The 24,748-nt window shown below is 36.6% G+C and overlaps 1 long non-coding RNA gene across 2 annotated transcripts in view; it reads right to left on the bottom strand.

Moving 5' to 3' along the window:
• Nucleotides 1-16,631, bottom strand: part of LOC135968739 (uncharacterized) — a 33,642-nt gene extending 17,011 nt beyond the window's left edge. Inside the window, exons 1-3 of one of the 2 annotated variants that reach the window (XR_010583693.1) lie at nucleotides 16,325-16,631; nucleotides 10,645-10,719; nucleotides 8,289-8,328 (exon numbers count right to left, since the gene is read on the bottom strand). This is a non-coding gene — a long non-coding RNA (uncharacterized lncRNA). The remainder of the gene's footprint in view (nucleotides 1-8,288; nucleotides 8,329-10,644; nucleotides 10,720-16,324) is intronic. The other variant, XR_012428249.1, reaches the window with a different exon arrangement.
• Between the last annotated feature and the right edge of the window lie 8,117 nt (nucleotides 16,632-24,748).

Raw genomic sequence — 24,748 nt, 5'->3', positions numbered from 1 at the left:
TTAAGAGGCTATATATGCATATATTTATACATATGTAATTATGTACATATACATTTAAGACATATAGTACACAAATATATATAACATAAATATAATATATTTGTACTATAATGTTACTAATACATGTAAGAACCTTCATTTTCACAAATTTATAGTAAAGGAGAAGAACATAAACAATTCAGTGTTAAATATACAGTAATATTATTTCATAACAAATTTTGGATATTTCTTTAATTAAAAGACTATAATATTGAAAGCCTGACTACATCACAGTATATATGAAATGTAAAGTACAGCCAAACATGTTCCAGTAATTTAAAGAAAAGAAAGGAATAGGACCAGCCACAGGAGGCACAGACAAAATTTGTAGTGATGCTTAATTATACCCTTTGCATCAACTCAACCTAGATTATATAATGAGAATGATGCTCCCAACAGGCAGACTATTTCATCTAGAAATAATAGTCTTCTATTCCACTATGTAAGAGGTACATCAGCTACTTGCTCATCTAGGAGGGCAAAGATTACCTCCATTTGCCAGTAGTCATAGGCCCACTACATTCTAAAAACTCAGATTGGAATTTTTTAAAGAACACTTCAGGTTTCAGTTGTTATCCTGGACAGTACATTATGTGTCATTTGGTGCAACAAAAAGATGACACTGTTCCCAAAACACACCTGAAATGGAGTTAATAAGGGAAGATGTTCAAAGTCATTATTCAATAACATGCTGCCTGGTAAAATGGCTAAACACACACACGCGCACAAACACACACACACACACACACACACACACACAAGCTTTTCTTGAAGTATAATTAGGCTTTTTAGACTACAATATCAGAGATGTTGTGTGACTATAAGACACTGAACTTCTCTGAATCTCAGTTTCTATGTCTGTAATAAGGGGATTATAATGCCCACGTATTCACATAGCTATTATGCCAATGGAGAACATATTAAAACTTTATAATGGCCTTTATAGGGCCACTAATAAGAAAGTGACAGATAACAATCGTTAAATAACTTTTATCTACTTCCCTATTCTCTTGCATGTGAAATTTGAAGGGCTCCTGACAGTAGTTCTTTCTACAAGCAGACTGTGTCCCAAGGACAAGTCTGGTTTTGGTGGACATACCACTTGATTAACTTAGTCATCTAAATTAATCCTCCAGTCTGAATTGTTTTAAAACAATCTTGGCTGCCTTCACATTAGCTAATATGTTATATTATGCTATAATAATAATAATCATTTTCATCTATTGATAATTGTACATTATCTCCATACCTAAAAGCTTTCCCAAAAGGTGAAAAGTTATTCCCATCATTTTGCAAATGAAAACATTTAGGCACCATTAGACTAGAAGGCATATCCAAGGCTCTACCAATAATAGCACATGCCAAAGCTGGTAACCAAGGAGCTGTGCTGACACTCAAGCATGGGTATTTCCATGACACCACATGGCCTCTCTTTTGTTTCTCATCTATCTACCTCAGCAGTCTATGAGATAGAACCTGCATTATATTCATGCTATTATCTTTACTGCAAGATACAATTCCAGGTATAGAGTAAATCCTAAATAATTTCATGAAGGAATAAGGGATTATTCAGCCCATCTAATCATGTCATTCATTTAAGCTTAATACATACCTTCAAATATATTACAATAGGCCTATAAAATTCTCATTAGAAAACTATAATCCCAACAAGAAAGATTGTTGTAGTTAGTTACCTAAAATAAGTTCTAGGTTGTTTTCCTGAAGGAACTTGCAATATATTGGGAGACTCCATATGTATAATACTAAAGTAATCTAAAACTGAATATATTAAGCTAAGAGTGATGTCAAATGCTTTAGTTATGCACTGGATTCTGCTTTGGCTGATCAGAAAAGTACCCACAGGGAGGTGATATCTGACTTGACCTTTAAATGATGAGCAGAATTTCAGTAGGTGACCATAGGACAAATGGCATTTTGAGCAGGGAGAGATGTATTAGCAAAATCAAAAGAGTAATTTCTATGCATGACAGTTGTACTTAGAGCTAATTTAGGCTGTATCAGAGACCTTCTAAAACTCCAGAAATAACTTAAGTTTGCTTCATTGAAAGCCAAACTAACCACAAGGCTGAGCATTTATAATTCATCTTTAAGAGTAAGAAACAGTGGCCAACTTTGATCAAAAAGTTTACCTTTATCTCTATCCTAGCAAGGCATGGCAGGGAAGAGTCAGCTATTATCTTTGACTTGTGTAGAACTAGATGAGTGTGAATTAAATGAAAGAAACAGTAAAAGATGAGCCCAAGGAGAAGGAAAGGAGGGAGATCAAAGAAATCCTTGAAGTGTTAATTGCAATCATTGAAAAAGAGGTAACAAGAAGCTAAGAGTAATATGATCTGCTATAAATAGCATTTGAATGCACAATATTAGAAGGTCAGCAGATGGGACTCTAAGAAGTACAAATTACATATAAATTCAGACTAAGAAATAAGACTGTGGTAAATTCAGAGAAACATGACATCAGATAAATTCAGAATTAAGAGATAAATTTTTACTTTGTGGGTTAAACCAGTTACATAGAAAGAATATGGCTAAAACCAGCTCTTTGCAAAAGTAACTAAAGAATAAAATGGTTCCCCAAAGCAAGGAGAAAGGAGAATTTGTAGAAACAGATTCATAAGACCAGGATGTGGTCCTAGGAGGCAGTCCATAGTAAGGAAAGTGTATGAACTCTGGTATGAAGCATGTTGAATTTTGCATATTCTCTGTAGGTAGCTCTTACTGATTGTGTTACCTTAGACAAGTCACTTCACTTCCCTGAACATCCATTACTGCGTCTGTGTACTTGCTGTAGTTATACCTGAGGAGGCAGCATCCAGACCCAGATTGCCTGGGTTCAATTTCTAGCTCTATGATTTACCATCTGTGAACCTTGAGCAAGGCAATTAATCACCTTGTGTCATTTTTTTATCTGTAAAATGTAAATGATTACCTATATGTCACATCACTCATAAAAATCATTTCCAGGGGGTAAAAATCAAAACTATAAAGCCTCTTGAAAGCAATATGGAATATCATCATTATAAACTCAAGAGTGAGTAGGATATTTTCAACAAGAAACTTGGGCTATAAATCTCAAACAGAAAAATGGATAAATTTTACTACATTAAAATTAATTACAAAGGATACAGTGAACAGAAAAAAGACATAAAATTGGAGAAGATATCAGCAATTCATAGAAAACATGAAATCCTGTATTGATATTCAGGATAGAGTAAAAAAACAAAACAAAAAAACAAAAAAAAAAACACCTTAGGGAAGAGAGAAGATATTAACACATTCAAAATAATGGTTCATTAAGATGGGACAGGAGAGGAAAGTGATGTGTGTTTTATTTCTTAAGAGGGATACTGAATACTTAGGTGTTCATTTTATCATTATTCACATTTTATACATTCTTCTGTGAAGAGTATTCGTTTCTCAGTATATCTTTAACAATGGAGATTGTAATAAATACCTACTTCATAAGGTTGTTGTGAAGATAAGCGAGTTACTTAGAATAGTGCCTGCAGCATAGTAGGTATTTAAAAGTGTTAACTGTTATTATATTAAGACATTAATAACATTGTAGAAACTTAATAGAAGGTAGCTATTATTTTTAAGCTCTTGTCTCATGAAAGAATGTGTTAACAGAGAGAAAGTGGTCTGCATTCCACCAGAACACAAGAAAACCATCCCAGGGAAGGCCTGAAACTCACTTGGCATGTTTGACCCGACAGTGGAGGTGCTCATCACAATGTTAAAGGTCTATTATACTGGCCTTAACAATCCCCCTTGCAGTCATATCAAGTTCACATAATGACCCTATATTTTCTCATATGGCAATTCTCAGAAGAACAGGATGTGTAAATCAAATATTCTGCTCCTTTGCTGAGTTTTATCTCATTTTATTTATTAATAGGAAAACATTTTTCTCTCAGTCTCTTATGAGTAGAAGTCTTAGCTTCCTCACTTCAGAGAGCATCAATCAGAGCATGTTTCTAGACTGATGAAGCAGAGGACCTCGGTCATGATCCAGCCTCAGAGTAAAGCTTTGCCTGATCAGCCCAGCAGGCCCCTCTCTGATCAGTCACTAACTATAAAAAAATTGAAGACGAAAAGTTTTGATAAGAGATTATGTTTAGGGTTCTTGTTAATGATATGTGTCATCTCTTGATATCATTTCAGTGTACTAGAATGGCCACCAGGCATTCTTTCTTGTGACGAGCTCTGAAGTATTACTCAGAGAATGTAAGTGAGTTAACCACGTGATGTAAGCAAGTTACATGCGTTGACCGTACATGACCTAATGAGAACGATGCTCCCGACAAACAGGCTATTTCATCTAGTCATAATATTCTAGATGGTTAAAAATACTCTTCTAGATTATTAACCACAGGAAAAGGGAAGGTCTGTGATAGCAAGTGGGTCCTGAAATGATGGAAAAGCACTGATCATCAAACCAAAGAGAAGAGTAGTTTTTTCATGTGTTCATTTTAGAAAGACATAAAATATCAGGAGAAAAGCTGAGCTATTAAAAAGACAATGAACACTAGGCTTGGACTATAAATGCAAGAGAGAGAAGATTCCACAGAGGGCATAGTACTTGCTCTGTGTATAACTTAGAGCATGAAACATGGAGTAAATCTACTTACTTCTGGGCTTTAGGTTTAGAAATAAACAAGTGATCAAGGAACTACACATTTATGTATGATTTGTATGTGAATGAGATTATAGAATCTAGATCTGAATATCTATGCTCATATGTTGGTCAGTATTATAAAAAATGTGAAGTAATCCCCAAGGAAAGTGATATAGTTTATGTAAATAGATACTGTAATAAAGCAAGAAACAATGTGTTTTCTGACCATAATATGATAGTAGTTGAAATTTATTTCAAAAGCTGGAAAATTTGACAGAGATAAATACAAGGAGATCAAATTCCCATTAGAGTAGTGTTCTTAATAGTAAGCAGGTTGATAAATAGGAAAGAAAGTTCTCTCTACACTCAAAACATCCAGGAGTGGTAATACTTGGTGATACATGATGTAAAAAACACTCACAGAAGAAATAATAAGCCCCAAACTCTAAATCTTTAAGCAGAAATTATGGGGGTCCTCCCGTTAATTTTAGTTATGAAGATATTGGAGTGAAAGTAATACACAGCACCAAAAGTAAATGAGGCAAGTATGATAACTCCAAGTTGATTAGGAAAGAGATAAAATAGATAGATTAGATGGATGGATAGATAGATAGATAGATAGATAGATAGATAGATAGATAGATAGATAGACAGACAGATAGATGTGCAGATACTAACAGAACCTTCATAGGGCATACACAAGAACAAACATACAAATAACATGTTAAAAAATAAAAAAATAATGGATTAGAGAATAGTTTATTTTGGAATAGTTTTAGAACACAAAGCACACAGAAAGAATCATTGAGACATTCCTTCATTGTTAGATAGTCATTGTGCAGAAGCAAGATGAATCCACACCCAAATTTGCTTTGGATGTCAAGACTGATGATGAACACACATACACACACACACAAACACACAAACACACACACACACACACACACACACACACACACACCCCAAGAGAATATGAATAGATTTATTCCTTATATAATAAATTTTTTTGAGAGAGCAAGGTAGACTTCCCAAGCTGGCCCACAGATGGCTTCACAGAACAAGAAAAGGAGACTGGCTTGGATTTTTAAATTGTGGTTAGGCTTGGGGCTGGGGCAAAGATCTTGATTTGAATCTTTTCCATGCATCAAAGCAGGGAGCAGCTGAGCTTCCTAATTAGTTTGCCCAGATATTTGGGAGAGGGTGATGGGCCTTAGATGTGCACCATGGAATGAAGCTGATATATTTTTCTGGCTGCAACAAGAAGGTATTGAAGCATTGGGAGATTTTGAGCAATCAGAATATGATCTAATTTACATGTTTAAAAGCTGAATTCGTTTGCTTCTGTATTGAGAATAAATGGAGGGAACAAGAGTAAAAGCAGAGACATTAGAAGGATTCCGAAGCAATCCAGGTTGTTTTTACTTGGTAAGTAGCAATGAAGGTGGTAGCAAGAGGTTAAATTTTAAAAATATTTTAAGAATAAAACTGACTTGACTTGGTGACAGATTGCATTTAAAGTATAGGGAGGGAAAAAAGGAGCATAGAATGACTCCTAAGTCTAAGTCTTGGTCAAGTAGGTGAATAGTCATTCCATTTAATGAAATGGAGAAGACAGCGGTTGGAAGCAACAGGAGAAGTTGTGTTGGGACATGTTAAGTTTCAGATACCAGTGAGACATTTAAGTGGGATTGTCAGTTAGGCATTTTGGTATACCAGAGTCAATACACTAAGAATTCTATACATTTTAATGTCATCACTGGGTAAAGACCAATCAAAATTATGATTTGTCAATACATGTAAAAAGCACAATGTTTTCTCATGTGTGTAAGCTGTTTGAATGTCTTCTTTTGAGAAGTCTTGGTTCATGTCCTTTGCCCATTTTTAATGTTTTATTATGATTATTATTATGATTATTACTATTTTGAGAAGGAGTCGCACTCTGTCACCAGGCTGGAGTACAGTGGTGCCATCTTGGCTCACTGCAACCTCTGACTCCCTAGTTCAATCTATTCTCCTGCCTCAGCCTCCCAAGTAGCTGGGATTACAGGCATGTGCCCCCACACCCAGCTAATTTTTAGATTTTTAGTAGAGATGGGGTTTCACCACATTGGCCAGGATGGTCTTGATCTCCTGACCTTGTGATCCGCCCGCCTAGGTCTCCCAAAGTGCTGGGATTACAGGTGTGAGCCACTGCGCCCAGCTGGGGTTATTTATTTTTGCTTGTTGATTTAAGTTCCTTATGGATTCTGGATATTAGACATGTGTCAGATGCATAGTTTGTAAATATTTTTTCCTTATCTGTAGGTTATCTTTATATTCTGTTGATTTTTTTTTCTTTTTTTTGCTGTACAGAACATCTTTAGTTGGCCCCACTTGTCAATTTTTGTTTTTGTTGCAATTGCTTTTGAGGACTTAGCCAAAGATTCTTTGCCAAGGCCAGTGTCGAGGAGGGTGTTTTCTAGGTTTTCTTTCAGAATTTTTATAGTTTTGAGGTCTTACATTTAAATCTTTAATTCATCTTGAGTTAATTTTTGTAAATGGTGAAAGTTAAGGATCTAATGCTTATTATCACTAATCAACAGAGAAATGCAAATCAAAACCACAATAAGATACCATCTCATAACAGTCAGAATGGTTATTATTAAACAGTAAAAATCAACAGAAGCTGGTGAGGATGTGGAAAAAAGAGAACACTTATACATTGTTAGTGGGAATGTAAATTAGTTCAGCCACTGTGGAAAGCAGTTTGGAGATTTCTCAAATAACTTAACCCAGCAATCTCGTTACTGGGTATATACCCAAAGGAAAATAGATCATTACACCAAAAAGATGCTTGCGCTCCTAAGTTTCTTGTCACACTATTCACAATAGCAAAGACTAGGTACCCATCCATGGGGAACTGGATAAAGAAAATGTGGTACATATTAGTATATATTATAGAGTACTACACAACCATAAAAAAAAGAATGAAATCATGTCCTTTGCAGCAGCACAGATGGAGCTGCAGGCCATGTCCTAAGTGAATTAAAAAAGGAACAGAAAAACAAATACTGCATGTTCTCACTTATAAGTGAGAGCTAAACATTGAGCACACATGGACATTAACAGGAACAACAGACACTACAGATCACTAGAGGCGGGAGTCAGGGATGACATGGGTTGAAAAACTACCTATTGGGTACTGTGCTCACTACCTCGGCGCAATATACCCACGTGGCAAACCTGCACATATACCCCTTGTATATAAAATTAAAGTTGAAATTAAAAATTAAAAAGTCAGGTACTTTAATTTACTTCAGCAACATTAATCAACAAACATCGTGAATTTGTTCAAAAGAAAGAATGCATAGGATGAAGCTAAAATCCCTACACAGGTTCATCAGCCAATAAGTGGAGGAAAAGCCTCTGTGATGCCACTCGATTGGATTGAGATCATTTCTGAGTTCTCTCAAACATCTGAGAATGGCTTTGAGCCAACTCTTGGCTGCAATTTTAATGGCACATGGGTCAAAGATGTAATGACCAGCATGATGAAACGAGAGATAACAGTACTCAAATAAAAGTAAAAGAGACAATATTTTATAAAGTAGAGGCAAGAAGGCTTACTTACCACTGACTACATCATTTGGGGTTAGCGTCTTGCTCACAGTCTGGCAAGACAACAGAAGACAAGATGCTAAAGTTAACAGCACAAACTTAAGGTAAGTGCATATAAATGTTATCAGGATAGACTAGGAAGAACTTAGATATTTTTGTTGGTGAAACAAATTAAAATTTTTCCTATTATGATTATATTATGCTGTTCAAAGGGAGATGGAATGTGTGAGGATGTTTCATTCAAGTGACCACATGTTCAAAGCTCTTGGGTACATAAAAATAAATTAGCTTAGGCAAGGACATAATGTTCAGGTTGCCCTTGAAAAATCTAAGACTGGGGAGTACATGCTTTCACAGGAAAAGTTGTTCACCACCTGCTTTCCTATCCACATGCCACTCTCTCCATGCTTTCAGACATCTTCCAGTTGCAAAAATCATATGTTATTTCTCCCATTTCTGGAAAACTTTATCAAAGCCCTCCATTATCTAACATCAAACGGTTTTTTCACATCCAACATTCCACTCATTATATTTCATCGTATATATTTCTACTAAGCAGTCCTTCTCTTATGTTCTGCCTCAATGTTTTAGAAAAAATTTTCCTACAAAATTCTCATCCATCACCATCCAGGCTAACTGTCTTCTCCTCTGTGAAGCTTTCCTTGATTATCCAGACATAGTGAGTCTTTGCTTCCTGTGCTTCTCTTCAATAACTAACTTTGACTTCATGAGCAAGTACTATAGCTGTTATATAGTTGTCAAAGTCTGGTTTTTCAGTAACTATAAGCATCATGGAGCCAGACACCATATTTCATTCCATGTTCTAGTTTTTTCTCAGCCCTTTGCAGAGTACCACGGTAGTTATGTACAAGAGAGGCTTAAAATAATGAAATTTCAAATGTTTTAGCAGTGCTGTTATAGAATTAGGATTCAATTAATCTTAGTTCTTGATACTAATATCAGTAATTTTTTGGTGGGAGGGACAGAGTTTCACTCTTGTTGCCCAGGCTGGAGTGCAATGGCATGACCTCAACTCACTGCAACTTCCACCTCCTGGGTTCAAGCAATTCTCCTGCCTCAGCCACCTGAGTAGCTGGGATTACACCTGCTCACTACCACACCTGGCTAATTTTGTGTATTATTAGTAGAGATAGGGCATCATCATGTTAGCCAGGCTGGTCTCAAACTCCTGACCTCAGGAGTTCCACCCTCCTCAGCCTCCCAAAGTGCTGAGATTATAGGCGTGAGCCACCACGCCTGGCCTATCGGTAATTTTAACACAAAACCAAAGGGGCTGAATTATTTTTCTTAATTCCATTTTCCCTATTATCTAACTATACATTGAAGTATGATCCAGAAGTTTGGGGAAGACCTGGTCCTAATTCTTCCCAATTTATGTAGCATATTCAGAGGATGAGCAGAACATTGGTGCCTACTCATGGATCTAAATAGCCTTGAAAAAGCTTCTATTTCATTCTCTTTGTTCTACAGTCTGGTTGCAAGATCCAAAGATTTTAGATTTGAATTCAGGGCACCATGGTTCGAATATGTCCTCCAAAGTTCATGAATGGGAAACTTAATCCCCAATGCAACAGTTTTGAAGGTGGGGCCTTTCAAAGGTGATTAGATTCACGAGGAATCTGCCCTCATAAATGGATTTACGTGATTATCACCGGAGTGGGTTTGTTGTAAACCAAGATTGCCCCCCACCCCTTGCTCTCTTGAGTTCTCTTGTACTTCTGCCTTCCACTATGGGATGACACAACATAAAAACCTTCACTAGTTGTGTGTACCTCCACCTTGAACTTCCAACATCCAGAACTGTAAGAAATCTCTCTTCTTTATAAATTATCCAGTCTGTCCATTCTGATATAGTAGCACAAAATGCACTAAGACAAGAGGGAATTTTCAAGGTGCAGTTTATCATATAACCTAACTAATGAGCATTTTTAAAGTTCTTGATGTCTCCATACAAAGATGCTGTGAAAGAACAAATGATTTTTCTTCATAGCTTCACTTAATTTCTTTTCATTCATAGTTATTTGTGCCAAAGGTAACAGGCTTTATCTTTCTTCTTACTCTCTAACAGTATTCAGCTTTATTTAAACAAGCTGTTCTCCAGAAGAAAAAGTTTATGTGACTTTAGAACCCCATATCACATAGAACTATAATAAAACAAATCTTTAATAAAATATAATTCTTATAATTAAAAAAAATAATTTTTTTATTGTTTCATTTTTATTGGCATTTCTGGAATGATTAGTCACATTGGAACATTTTGAATTTACTGGAATTTAATGGGTCTATCAAATAACTGTATGGCAAATGGTCATTTTAAGGTAGACTTGGCAATTCCTCATTTTGCTTGCATACATCACTGAGTTTTTAAGCTGTAAGATGCAGGTTTGACCCTCATTGTGAACACAGCTTAACTCCTGAAAAAGCTGTCTAAGAGGCAAGATTTTTTTCAGTGAAAAAAAATAAATAAAGAAGTTAGCAAAATATTAATTGCAATGCAAAATCTATAGTTATTACTGTGCTGTTAAGGTGAACATATTGTTATGAGCTAAACTGTATCCCCTCCAAAATTATATGTTGAAGCCCTAACCTCTAGTATCTTAGAATGAGACTGTATTTAAAGATAGGGCCTTTAAGAGGCGATTAAGTTAAATGAGGCCATTAGAGTTGGCCCTAATGCAATCTGAATGGTGTCCTTATTAGAGAAAATTGGAACGTGCACAGAGAGAGAGAGTGAGAGAGACCGGGGGTGTGCAAACACACGGAGGAAACACCAGGACTACATGAGGACAAAGGACAAGGTGGCCATCTGCAAGCAAAGAGAGAGGCCACAGAAGAAACAAAACCTGCCAATACCTTGATCTTGTACTTCCAGCTTCCAGAACTGTGATAAAACATATTACTTTTGTTTATGCCTCCCAGTTGGGTATTTTGTCATGGTAACCCTAGCAAACCAGCACACTTATTTCACACTAAGGTAGACTACCATCCATTGGAGTAAGACTTCCTGGCCTCTCTTACTACCTTTTTATCTGATTGGTACTTAGGGAAATAAGCTGAGAATGCATGGCTTGACCCTTCTCTTATAGCTTCTTTCGTTTTGTATCTGTCTGTCTCCAAAGAATACATGCTCCTGTCTGCTGTTGGCCAGAGCAGGTACTGGCCTTAGACATCTTGGTTGCTCTCTGCTTTCTTTGTCCTTGGAAGCTGCCTGCCTGCTGTGAGCATGCTTTCTGCTCTTCTCATTCCTGCTGTGAGTTTTATACTGGTAATCTCTTTCCCTGAGGAGGGAAGACTGCTCTCTTGCAGTGCTGCCCAGGACTGGGTGTTTATATTTGTACATGCTTATATTTGGTACAGTTTTTAAAATCTCACTGTTACCCCAAACAACATTCTTAAGAGCTAATTATTTAAGTCATTGATCAAATTGACTTTTTGTCTCCATCTGATTACTACTTTCTTTATTCCCTTTGATTTGTGGTGAGTTGGAAAACGATATACTTCATTTTATCTTTAAACCTCAACATAAAAGAAATTAAACACCAAATTAGAATAATCCTATAGGACTCTGGATCTGCTCATGATAAATAATTTATTATGCACCAATTCATTATGGTCCCAAAGCTACACAAGCCAATGAATGAACTGCTTATAGACATGCTCTGACTCTTCTCAACTAGAAATGACTGGTTGGTTGGTTTTGTTCAACGTCCCACCTAAAAATCAAATTTCCAGTTTGTGCTTGTTCTTAATATGTTATTCTCTTATCTATCCTCTGAGTTTTGGACATTGTATTACTAATCCACTTTTCCCAAAGGTAAACAACAAGCTCAAGAAGAAGGAGAGCTACAAGCAGCCCAATTTATACCTGGTTGGCTGTTCTGTTAAGAGACTTGATTTTAGTAAAAAGAGACATATTGGCTTACCAGTGCTGTCAAATTATCCAAGCTATAAAATTAATATAATAATACTTGTAATTGAATTCACTGTGGATGTATTATGTGCCAGTATGTGTGCCTTATAGCAGAAGTCTAAGTGTGGCACATGCATTGTCTAACTTAATTCTTATAACAACTTTATGATGAAAGGAGGTGCAGGGGGCTTAAAATATCTTGTGCAATTTCACCCAATTGGCAAGTGACGGAGTTGAGAATTAAACTTGGGCTTTCTCACTCCAAAGTCCGTGTTCATCACAACTTGCCACTTGCTCTATGCCAGGAATAAGCATTGAGAGCCACTAAAAATCTTTCAATAAGGGGAAGAAATACACCAATTTGTGAAGTCATGGTCAACTGGAGAAGATTAACTACTGAACAAGTGACTTCTTTCATTTCACATTTTTGAAAAAGTAAAATTTTGAGTCCTAATTTATAGACCTTTTCTCATTTTTTTTTCCCTAAAAGTACACCTACATTTTCCTTCTTTTGTAAAATAGAAGAAAATGGTGATTTAGCCATTACTATAGTTGTTTTAAGCAAATAAGTGGCTCTTGAATCACATTTTATAGTTCAACAAAACAAAAAGTCAAACTGATTTTGCCAGAAACATAATCTTAAAAGATTTTTAAGTGTTTTAAGATTCCTAAGTAGACTGTCTTAGAAAACAAATGCTAAAATTAAATTACTTGGCAAAACTAAACTAATATATGAGTGCTAACCTAAAAGTTACCCAGCACAAACAAGTAACCATAGGGGCATTTTATATTAAACTTTGTTTACAGAACAAAAATTCCCACTTGGTCCTTCTTTCTTATAAATACATTTCCCAAGTATTAGCACATTTTGTTAATTGCCATTGGAATCATGCTATTCTCTATTAAAATCTAAATCTGGATCATGTGAAAATAACAGTGTAAGTAAAAGTGAGTCTTATTTCTTGTGCTAGATGAGCTAAGTATAGTTCTCAAAATGCATATTCTCTGATAAGATGGTCACTCACAAAAAAATTTTTAAAAATCAAAGATGATATGAAGACCTCCAAAACCATATGCAGAGAAATTTAATGAGTATTAATGATATTCTAAAAGAGATGCTAGACTTGTTAGTGGTGAGCAAGGATGCTTAGATCATGCTAGTGTTAAAACCTAACAGATTTCCTAAATGCCTTTCATGTTGAGGCGAGATTCCTGTTTCCATGGCAACCTGCAGTGAGTTAAGAAGGGTACTGTTAAACTGTATGGCAGTTTTGCTTAGTCTCTCTGAAAGAAAAATGTCAGGAGAAACCATTTCTCTATCCATGATTGTAATCAGAGATCCTCTACCCCCAACCACAAGCTTCTACTGCTATTCCTGAAGAAGATATTAAGGGCAGTAAATCAGAAATCTATTTAATGATCTACTATACTCTGCATGAGCTGCAGACCCTTTGCTGGTCCAAAAATCACAATTGCAGCAAATTAACATTGGCAAGTCTGTAAGAAGGGATCAAAACAAATAAAGGTGCCAAATAATGATCAGGAGAAATAATGAGGAAAACATCTATGATGCCTTGATTCCTAGAGGCTGCTTTCAAATGTGTTAAAACAACTTCCTTTAGGGTAGTGCCTCACTCTCCTGTTTTTGAAACTCTGCTATTCTTTGCATTTGAGAAATAAAATATAATGCATATTTCTGTTGTTCTGCAAGGAATCCAAATCAAAGCTCTGACAAGAAATATCCACCCACATGTTTGCTTCAGTTTTTCCTAATACACTCATTACCCCGCGCAAAGCGCAAGACCAAGTGATCTCACCCAGAATGACAGAGGCAGCATGTCCACTGGCAATTATCCTAGTGTATTCAATGGGAACAGTGCAACTGAAAATCAAAGATCCTGAAACAAGGCATCTGCTACTCATAGAAACTCAAAGTCAATTGTTAAAACTACATTTATTTTGCTGTCATAGAACATTTGTAGCTAACATTTATTGCACACCTATGAGTACCAGTCATTATGATCAAATGTTTTATATGCAGCATCTTAGTGATTGTCATAAAACTACAAAAGATAGGAATTACAAATATTATTTCTGGTTTTACAAATAAGAAAATTGCCTAAGATCACACTTATTCTAGGAAAATTTTTAAAGTAATCAGAGGTAGACTTGGAGGCTGCCTCTCCCTCCCTTTTAAGTATTATTCTGCTGTTTAAAAATTAACATATTTATTTACAAATGTATGCATACATACCTTTAGGAGTCATTCCAGCAGCTTAACTGAGTAAAACGGTCTGGCAGGCATGGAGAGACAATAGAGCCTAGTGGGGACTTAGGCAGTTGGAGTTCACATGTCCCAGCTTCTGCTGAGGTTTGTCATGCAGAAATGTGGGTTCACTGTGACCAGATTTTATTTCTTTTCAAGACAATCCACTAATCCCAATTTTCAAGTGAAATTTACACATTTAAAAAATGAGTACCATGAAAAAGAGTGTGAGAACCAAGAGGAAGATCTGCTCCAGGCTGCCTGATTGTTTTCTCTGTGTTAGAAATTATTCATGCTTCTCTCCAAAAACAAAAGTATTTCAAAAGAAGATTCCCCCACCACCATGAAAACAAAACACAAGGCTAAAATTTAGCAAGGCAGTAAGAACGGGAAAATTTTAGGTTTTGGTGAACCTTTCTGGTAAATAAAATGAAAAGAATAGTTGCATAAATAGCATCTAGGGGTAGTGCCTCCTTCCAATTTTAATTTTATTTACTGAATTTCTCACAGAAACTTAATGCTTTCCCTTTTATTCAATGTATATTTTATATCAAACAATTGAAGCAAAGCAGAATTCTATTTACTCTTTAATTAAATGAAATAACATTTTTAAAAAACGTGTTCTATAATTTGGTTCTGTGTGATGATGCAAGTGGCAAGTTTAATTTCATTCAACTGAATGACAGCAATAATCATACAGAATAGAGATGAGTAATTTAGATTTTCAAAGCTTCTGTTCTTGAAGTTACCCAAAGTGTCAAAAGTACGAACAGTCTTGAAGGTATACACCTCCCCAGCAACAGCTTCTTTCAGGCAGCAAGCAAGAACGAAGCTGAAGATAACACTGGAAAGTGTTTACCATTGATTCCCTTAATGCATTTACTTCTGATGACAGAGGGGCAAATTACAAGACTATTTCTATACACAGAAAAGAAAAAATAAATCTGACCCCCTGTTTTAACTTAACTGTTTCATTAACATGACAATGAACAACAAAAGCCCTTCTTGGGAAGAAGGTGTGGTATGTATGTTCAATACATTTGCTAGATATTTTCTAAAGCAATGTTGCTGTTACATTAACCAGCAACAAATTATTTTATTGGAATAGTGGTGTTAGGTGATTTTCCACATTATTTTACTGCAGTCATTAATTGACCAGATGAAAGACCCAAAGTTACATGAAAGTGAACATGACTATAAAAATAAATTTGAGTGCTCACAGTGGTCCAGCAACACCTGTGACAATTTATAAATATGGCCCCACAAGGATATTTCAGAGATTTTTTCCTAACCTTACAAAGCTATAAAGAGAGACTGTAAAGCAACCAAGCTCAAGCAGCATTTTGTCATTAATAGCAGCTGATCAGACCTAACAAATCCTTGAAATGCAAGCACATATGGGTGTAAGTAAAAATTTGTTTCTAGGAATCTGAATTTGAGGGCCATGGCAAGGCATCAGGATAAGTATCTGAATCTCTGTTTCCCTTCATGTACAGACTGTACTTCCCATCAACCACTGTTACTAGACAACAATGATGTTAGAGGGGTAGTGCTGTTTCTATGTGTTCTTATTTAATGTACACAACTCTGAGAGAGAGTGATTGTTATCTCGATGTTACAGAGTAGGAGACTTGTGCCCAAACAGCTGAAGTAATTGACCAAAGAATCAAAGGAGAAAGGGCCAGAGCAAAGATATAAGGCCACCCTTTTTCATGCCAATGCGCCCATCATTCCAATGTTAGAATCCTACTGCTGTATTATTATTGTGGCACTGTGAATCCGGGACTTCACCGAGTTCCAGAGAGCTAAACAGGCTGAGAGAGCTACTCCATCATTTGAGGAACAATCTTACCTGTAAAATGTCAATAATGCCTTTGCCTTGCCAATTCCATGGGATTATTGTGAAGATCAAACGAGTAAATGTGTACGTAAATGAGATTTGAGCAGCAGAGATCACCAGCAAACAAATTGTTAAATGACATCATTGGTTCATTCCGTCAATTAAATAGAGGAGTATTTACTTTGCAAGAGGCAATAAATGATATTCCTTTTCTCTTATGATTTGAAACAATACAGAGACAGACAAGAGAGCTAGGCAGAAAGAGATCAAAATATGAGAAGCTAACAACATGGAGGACATGGCTTACATGTGTGGTAACCATGGAATTCCTAATTGTTCCTGCACTCTAGTTTAGATCTCTGAGTAAACAAACAGAGGGAGATTTAAATTTTCAGAGAACTCCCTTATTCTGTCGCCCAGGCTGGAGTGCAGTGGCGCGATCTCTGCTCACTGCAAGCTTTGCCTCCCGGGCTCACACTATTCTCCTGTCTTGGCCTCCTGAGTAGCGGGAATACAGGCGCCCGCCACCGCGCCCAGCAATTTTTTTTTTTTTTTTTTTTTTTGGTATTTTTAGTAGAAATGGGGTTTCACCATGTCAGCCAGGATGGTCTCCATCTCCTGAGCTCGTGATCCGCCCGCCTCGGCCTCCCAAAGTGCTGGGATTACAGGCCTGAGCCACCGCGCCTGGCCAGAACTCCCTTACTCTTCATCAGCAACATACTGGCCTGAGGAAAAGAGAGCAGAAAGAAACGAATCCTTCACATTTAGGACTATTGGACTAGGTGAGCTCTACTTGATACAAAATCACGGACTGAAGGCTCTACTTGCTTTTCCTACTCACTTGCTGGGAAAAATAAGAGATGGGGCTAAAAGCGTGGAGGGTTTAGGAATAAGCTCTCCTAATGTAAATCAGATTAGTGGATGACAAAAATTTCACAAATAGTAATCTCAGTCTCAACTGTGTATTTGTTGTGGGATCATAGGCCGCTATTTCAGTCTAAATAAAAATAAATAATGAACACCAAAACTTGACTAAGGCAAGTGATAAGATCACCATGTTTAAAACCGTGAAAAGACTCTGCTTAAGACAAAAGTTCCCAGGCTGTATTGCGTGATTCAGTTTGCCCCTCTCGTTCCTCATCAATTAAATATGTTGGCATTTATTGTGCATCTGAAGTGTACATTCCTTTCAATCTTTCTTCTCCTCTTGCCTAAACAGAATTAAAGAGTATGTTAGGAATAAAGATAGGTGGAAATTTAGCTTTACCGAGAGCCACGTGGAAAAGTTTTGACTGAAAATATCTCAAAATAGTTGTCACTCTGAATTTGGTCTCATTCTTTCCCTCTAGTCACACTTTCCCAAGCTGCCTCCCACATACACACATTGTCACACAACTTGTGCCCCAAGCATAGTATGCTTTCCACAATCACCCGAGAACTCCAAGCTCCTTCATGCACGCAACCTTCTGCATTTCTGGTTCCCTTTGTCCAACATGCCATAAGGTCTCTTTGTTGAACAATGAACTCTTGCTCATTTTTGAAGATTAAGCCTATGAGTTACTACCTCAAGAAAGCTTTCTATGACTCCCAGAGTCAACCACTGTTCATTTCTCCATTATAGCACTTACCATGTTCTATGTGTAGCAGGATGTTGTACCTAAGTCAGGCTCCGTGCGTTATTAGTGGGTTGACGGACACAATTTGCATATTTTGGATGAGACTTTTAGTTTTTTGGCTAAAGGAGAAGGAAATGCTATGTTTTTGTTTCATTGGTTGTTTCAAGCTCTTGAGAGACAAACAGAAATGGAAAACAATGGAGCCTATTTCCCTGCCTAATTCCTTGAATAGGTTGTTGGCTTTGTAGAGAGAAGAGTGAAAGTCATGGCTGGAGACTTTTTCTGAAAGTCTGTGAGACCCTGGACATCGATGGCTCTGGTTCAGACACCATATTGCTTAAACTCAACTAAGACCAAAGCAGGGGCAATTTTCCTACCCTACTCTGGCACAGAAAAGCGGAGTGGCTTAGGACCAACATCAATAGTAACCACAGTGAAGTTCCCACCAGCAACTTTATAAAAATAGGACAATGTTATTCCTCTCCTCCTATGGCTTGCTTTATCAATGTGTCTACAATAAAGTCCCTGCAGCTGATAGATCAGTTTATGTACTGTAAGAACCACGCACTGGCTAGTTCTAGGAATCTTTGGAGATGTTTAAAAGGAGGCTGAACAGTTAAGTGGTCAGGTGGGTGAAAGAGCAGGGCTGGAAATTTGAGGGACACGGAGTTACATATTCTATGGAGCATTAAAGGTTAGCAAACAACTGGATAGCTTTCATTGCCAATGTGATTGCTATCATAATTGTTTTATTGCATAGCTATATATTCTTATATGTTGTACACTTCTTCTGATCAGAAACAATGTCTTGATAACCAAAGTTGTGCACTTCATCCAGTAGGCACTCCATGCGTGAGTGTTCAATAAGAAAATGATTAAATCAAAGCACAGAGCTGATCATTGCTTTGAGCAAGTATTGTTTACAATCACACATACTATTCTTTATGTAGTATGAATCCTTGTAAAGTTACCTAGAATCATGAAACAGCAACATGAAATTGAGAAAACTGCTAGACTTGAACATCTTACCAAGGCAAAGCAACCCACACTATTCTACATTCATATTTTGTAGGCCACACAATTTTCTCCACTATTAAATGGTGCTTCACCCCCAGAATAAGAGTAGTATAGTAGTTAAAAGTGCAGTTTTGGAGTAAAATTGCCTGGGTTGAATATTCAGTCTGCTACTCTCAAGCCATATGACAATGGCTCTCTATATTTCAGTTATCTCATTTGTAAAACAGTAAGAATAGTAGTACCTACCTTGTAGGATTATTATGAATATTAAATAGTTATAATTAAAGTACTGATAACAGTTTTGGCACTTGGTAAGCATTCATCAAACATTAGCCAGAGTAGTATTGGTTTACTGAAGGCTATTTCACTTAGTAAGGTCTTGCCTCAGCCTAAAAGGTAGTGATTGTAGCCACTTACTCAGGTCAAATTTCCTATACCTCAGTTTCATTTTTGTAATATTGAGTCTAGGACTGAATGGACAGATTGAACATTGGCAATAGCACAGGTTAAAAATTTGGGGTAGAAAGGTGTTTTAAAATACCTGTTTGTGCTGGAGCCACATTTCTTGTTCTGTGGAGGGACAGTAAAAGTCAAACGCTGTTTCAGACTTTATCTTTGGCCTTTTCTCTTTCATTTTAACATTGCCCCGACCACTCATGATTATTGAACTCCTGTGGAGAGCCTGGTTTCCTAGTGATACGTGTACTCACACAGTTGCAAGCCCATAAATTGACCGATCAGTAGGTGAGAACAACTCATTCCATTTTGACCATTACTGAGTCCTAGAGAGTTGCAATTAGAACTGTAACAATTGCTATGTGAGAGAAGTCCCAGGGAAAAGGTTTCAGCAAAGGAGCACAGAGATACTTAGGAAACACATGGAGTCATAATTAAAAATACGCATTTGTGTTGAGTGTTGAGAAAATGCATATTAAATTAAATAAGGAGAACAGTTTCTGCTCACTGGCAATGTGCCCATTTCTTTTGCAGGTAGCACGGGATGCTGGTTTTCCCCTGATGGATCGTGTTTTAGTAATTGCAGTGTCAGTCCACTTGAAATACCTTGCTGGGAGTCAGAGATGACTATGAACTCAGCAGAAGTCATGGCATTCTGAAAAGTCAGGCACAATAAAATAAACAGAGGTTTTGTAGAAGACTGGGGAGGTGTGGAAGTTAGATTTCAAAGGAGGCCAAATAAGTGTGCTCCGTTTTGCAAGTGAAATTGTTGTCAGTCACTTTTGTGCATTGCCTTTTTCTCTGCAGAACATGAATGCCAAGAGAGATAATCCAAATTCCTATTTTTTGTTATACGTCAGCCTTGTTTGCTGTATTATTGAGACTATAATTTATCTTCATCGGGCTGTATTTACAGTAGTATCATGTGTTGCAAAATATAGCAGGTTTTTATTATTATTGGTTTTATGATGAGACCATATTGAATAGGGGGCTCCTTAAGAAACTTGAACACTTGGAAAGAGATATCTGCCATTTGCTGCATGACTAGTTTTCTTTCTCTCTAATTTCTCATCATATTACTTCAACATTTTCAAGCCTTCACTGTCTTACCATTTCCCTTATGAAATGTTGTGAAGATAAAATACAGGAAATGTTGCAAGATAAAATACAGGGCACCCAGTTAAATTTGAATTTCAAATAAACAATGAATACTTTTCCAGTATAAGGATGCCCTATATATTGCAAGTGTTATATGACACATACTTGTACTAAAAACAATTTTGTTTTTTATCTCAAATTCAAATTAAACTGGTAATCTTAATATTTTTATTTGCTTAATCTGGCAAACCTGCCTTTGGACAAAAGTCTTAAATCCATAACTGTGTAGAATACTGTGTTTCTCCTGTATACAGTTCCAATTTCATTAAAAGCCACTCACACTCCACCTTTTGTGCTCCAACCATATTCAGCTTAGTTCATTAAATATACAGTTATGTGGCTCACAATGATGTTTCAGTCAATGAAAGACCATATATATGATGGTGGTCCCATAAGATTAAAATGGAGCTGAAAAATTCCTATCACCTAACGGCACCATAGCCATCCCAATGTTATAGAGTAATGCATTACTTATGTGTTTGTGGTGATGCTAGTGTAAACGAATTTACTGCACTGCCAATCATATAAAAGTATAGCACATGGCACACACAATTATCTTCAGTATATAATACTGGGTAATGATAATAAATGACAATGTTACTCGTTTATATATTTACTGTACTATACTCTTTATCATTATTTTACTATGATCCTTCTACTTAAAAAAAAAAAAGTTAACTGCAAAACAGCCTAAGGCAGGTCCTTCAGGAGGTATTCCAGAAGAAGGTATTATTATCATAGGAGATGACAGCTGCATGTGTGTTATTGTTCCTGACAACCTTCCAGTGGGATAAGATATGGAGGTGGAAGGCAGTGGTGTTGATGATCCTGACATTGTATAGGCCTAAACAAATGTCTGTGTTTGTGCCTTAGTTTTTTTTTTTTTTTTAAGTTTAAAAAATAAATAAAAATATTTTAAAATAGGAAAAAGCTTATAGAATACGAATATAAAGAAAAATTATTTTGTACAGCCATTCACTGTATTTTAAGGTTAGTGTTATACAAAAGAGTTAAAAAGTTTAAAAAATTAAAAGGTTTATAAAGTGAAAAATTACAGTAAGCTAAGGTTAATTTACTGAAGAAAGAAAAACATTTTAAATAAATTTAGCAAAGTCTAAAGTATACACTGTTTACAAAGTCTGCAGTAGTATACAGTAAGTAATGTCCTAGGCCTTCACATTCTCCTACAATTCACTCACTGACTTACACAGAGAGATTTCCAGTCCTGTAAGCTCCATTCATGTATGTGCCTTATACAAGTGTACCATTTTTAAAATCTTTTGTACCACAATTTTACTGTACCTTTTCTATGTTTAGATACACAAATACTTCCAATTATATCACAACTGCCTACAGTATCCAGTACAGTAACATGCTATACAGGTTTGTAATCTAGGAGCAATAGGCGATAGCTGGCAATACCATGTAGGTTTGTGTAAGTACAGTCTATGTTTGCACAAGGACTAAATTGCCCAATGATGCATTTCTCAGAACATATTCCTGTCCTTAGGTGACTCATGATTGTATTATATGTTCTCTGTGCTATGCCTTTGCAATGCTATCCTCTTAGCCTAGACAATTCCTACTTCCACCACCAACAACCTATTTCTTTGCCCAATCAACTGATATTTGTTCCAATCTTTGAAAGTTTCATTAGGAAGACCAATTTTTTAGTCTTGTCCTAGTTAGGGTTTTAGTGGAATAATAACCCTGCCAGCACTTTGGGAGGCCGAGGTGGGTGGATCAATTGAGGTCAGGAGTTTGAGACCAGTCTGGTCAACATGGTGAAACTCTGTCTCTACTAAAAATACAAAAATTAGCTGAGCATGGTGGCATATGTCTGTAATCCCAGCTACTTGGTTGGGAGGCTGAGGCAGGAGAATCATCTGAACCTGGGAAGCAGAGGTTGCAGTAAGCTAAGATGGTGCCACTGTACTCCAGCCTGGGCAACAGAGCGGGACTCTGTCCCAAAAACAAACAAAAAAACCCTGTCTTGACCTCTTAAATTTGGATTCAGTTGAGAAATAAGGCATAGAGGACAAACAGAAAGAAATCAAAATTGACTAAATAATATGATAATAAATTTGCAGCCAGATGGACCTCTACTTTCCTTGAATTTGAACGAATTTCCCAAATTGGAGGCCTTAAGAGGCAAAACAAAAAGTCTGAGCTGAATGTTTTCTCCCTAACTGATGAGTCAGATAAGTCACTCTTCCTTCCTTGGGGCTGGAGAGAAACTTGGAGGCATTCTTCTAAAACTTTCCTTTGAAGGGAGTTGAGTAGAAATTATCTCTGCTCTCCACTCTGACTTTGAAAAATTGGGAATGTGAAATAAATGCATATCCACCAGATAAAAATCTGGCCACCAGATTTGTATTCTCTTAATAAGATTATCCATTAGGTCTATGGTCAACTATTGGTGTGCCCAGTTCATTAGTGGGAGGTAAGGATGGTCATGCTATTACCTTCATGAAGTCACTTCACCATATAGACCGCTGATCCTTTGTGATTCTTCCAGGCAACTGGTGGGCAGGGAAGCTTTGCCCTCTAGAAGACCCCGAAATGGGTCAGAATTGAATTAACTTGGAATTCCTTCTGAATCCTGAGTAGAGCATACATTCTTTATTTAATTTTACAGCCTGATTTTTATCTAGCCATGTTGTCTAGGAATAATCCTTAAAAAATGTAAATTTGAATAGAAATCATCTATTATGAAGAACATGAGTAAAAAAGGAAGTCCAATAATTACATCTCTTTTTCTTTAAGTATTAAGACCTAACAAAGTACAAAATACACTTAGTCATGATCAGTCACTTTCTTATTCTGCTCAGTCTTAACACAGAGGCATCCCCAGTTTGAGGACTGTGTGGAGTTGGGATTGGGTAGACAGCCACCTGGGCTATCTTCTGCTAAATAGTATAGTTTCTGACACATGTTCACAGTGGAAATAATATAGACTAAAACCTCTCAGAGGCCATGAATTTTCTAATATTTTGATACAAGAACTGTTGTAACATCAACCTCACCTTATAAAATTTAAAAACACAAGTCAAATCTAGCCTCTATAGAAATATTGTTCCCCAAATCCAGTACTCTGTATTATCCAGGTCCATGTAATTGTTAATGGAAATAAGAGCAGATATTCAGTAACTGAGGGAAAGAGGAGACATACAGGGAAATATTGGCTTTGAGATTGCCCAGGTTGCATGCAGTTCATGTCAGTTATAGGAAGGCTACAGCCTATAAAAATTAAAACTAAAGAAAAATCTCCCATAAGCTCAATTGTAGCACTATGTTTGCCATTTAGAGAGGGAAAGTTGGGGGAAAGATGCACTCCTGCAACTCTCAGAAAATAGCATTTGAGACATTCCTGCCCTCTTTCAAAGACACTGGAACTGGACATAAGTGGCAGTTTCAGTCATCAAATCTTATTAGACATGCCTTTCATTCCCACCTGGCATATGCAAAATCTATTTGCATTTTACTCTAAATTCCTAGCACTTAAGAGTGGGGGGGGGATTATGTTGTATGTTTTGTCTAGTAATATAGACTCCACTCTTTTCTTATGAGCAGGCAATTTTGTCTTGTGCCATAGCAGTCATTTCCACTGCTTCTTGCTACTAAAGTCCCTGACACTTGAAATCTGCCTTCTCCACTTTTGTTTATGCTGAGAAATCACATGCAGCTTCCTGCATTGTAAATGCTATTGGTGCTTCTGAACCCTGAGCTCCCTGGGCCCAGTGAGCACTAAGATGGCTGCCATTTTCCACTTAATGTCTTACCTTCCCAGACTCCCTTCAGAGAAGCAACCGCAGTCTTCTTTCTAAAACCCCAACTGTCTTTTTCCATTCTTTACATTTCATCAACCTTACCGACTCAGAGATAATACAACTATCATGCTTTTAATACATTTAGATTGTTTTAAATTTTTATTTTTTCTGCTGTTACTGTTCTAATTCTCAGAAATAAGAAATAAAAATATTTTATGATAATTTGTCCCTCTTTGATTTGCTTGACAAGCTTAACTTCTAAAGACTGAATATTCTGAATACATTTCTTCTCAGCTCATGGATTTGCAAAAAATTCATGGAATTGTTTCTCCACATCAATCCAAGAGCTGCCATTCCTTTCAAGACGTTAACTAATTGTTACTTAACAGAAATGAACACTTCTGTGGTTAATACCGTAG

Source organism: Macaca fascicularis, chromosome 1 (assembly GCF_037993035.2).
Source record: "Macaca fascicularis isolate 582-1 chromosome 1, T2T-MFA8v1.1".
NCBI classification, from domain to species: domain Eukaryota; kingdom Metazoa; phylum Chordata; class Mammalia; order Primates; family Cercopithecidae; genus Macaca; species Macaca fascicularis.
This window is presented reverse-complemented; position numbering and strand designations above follow the sequence as displayed.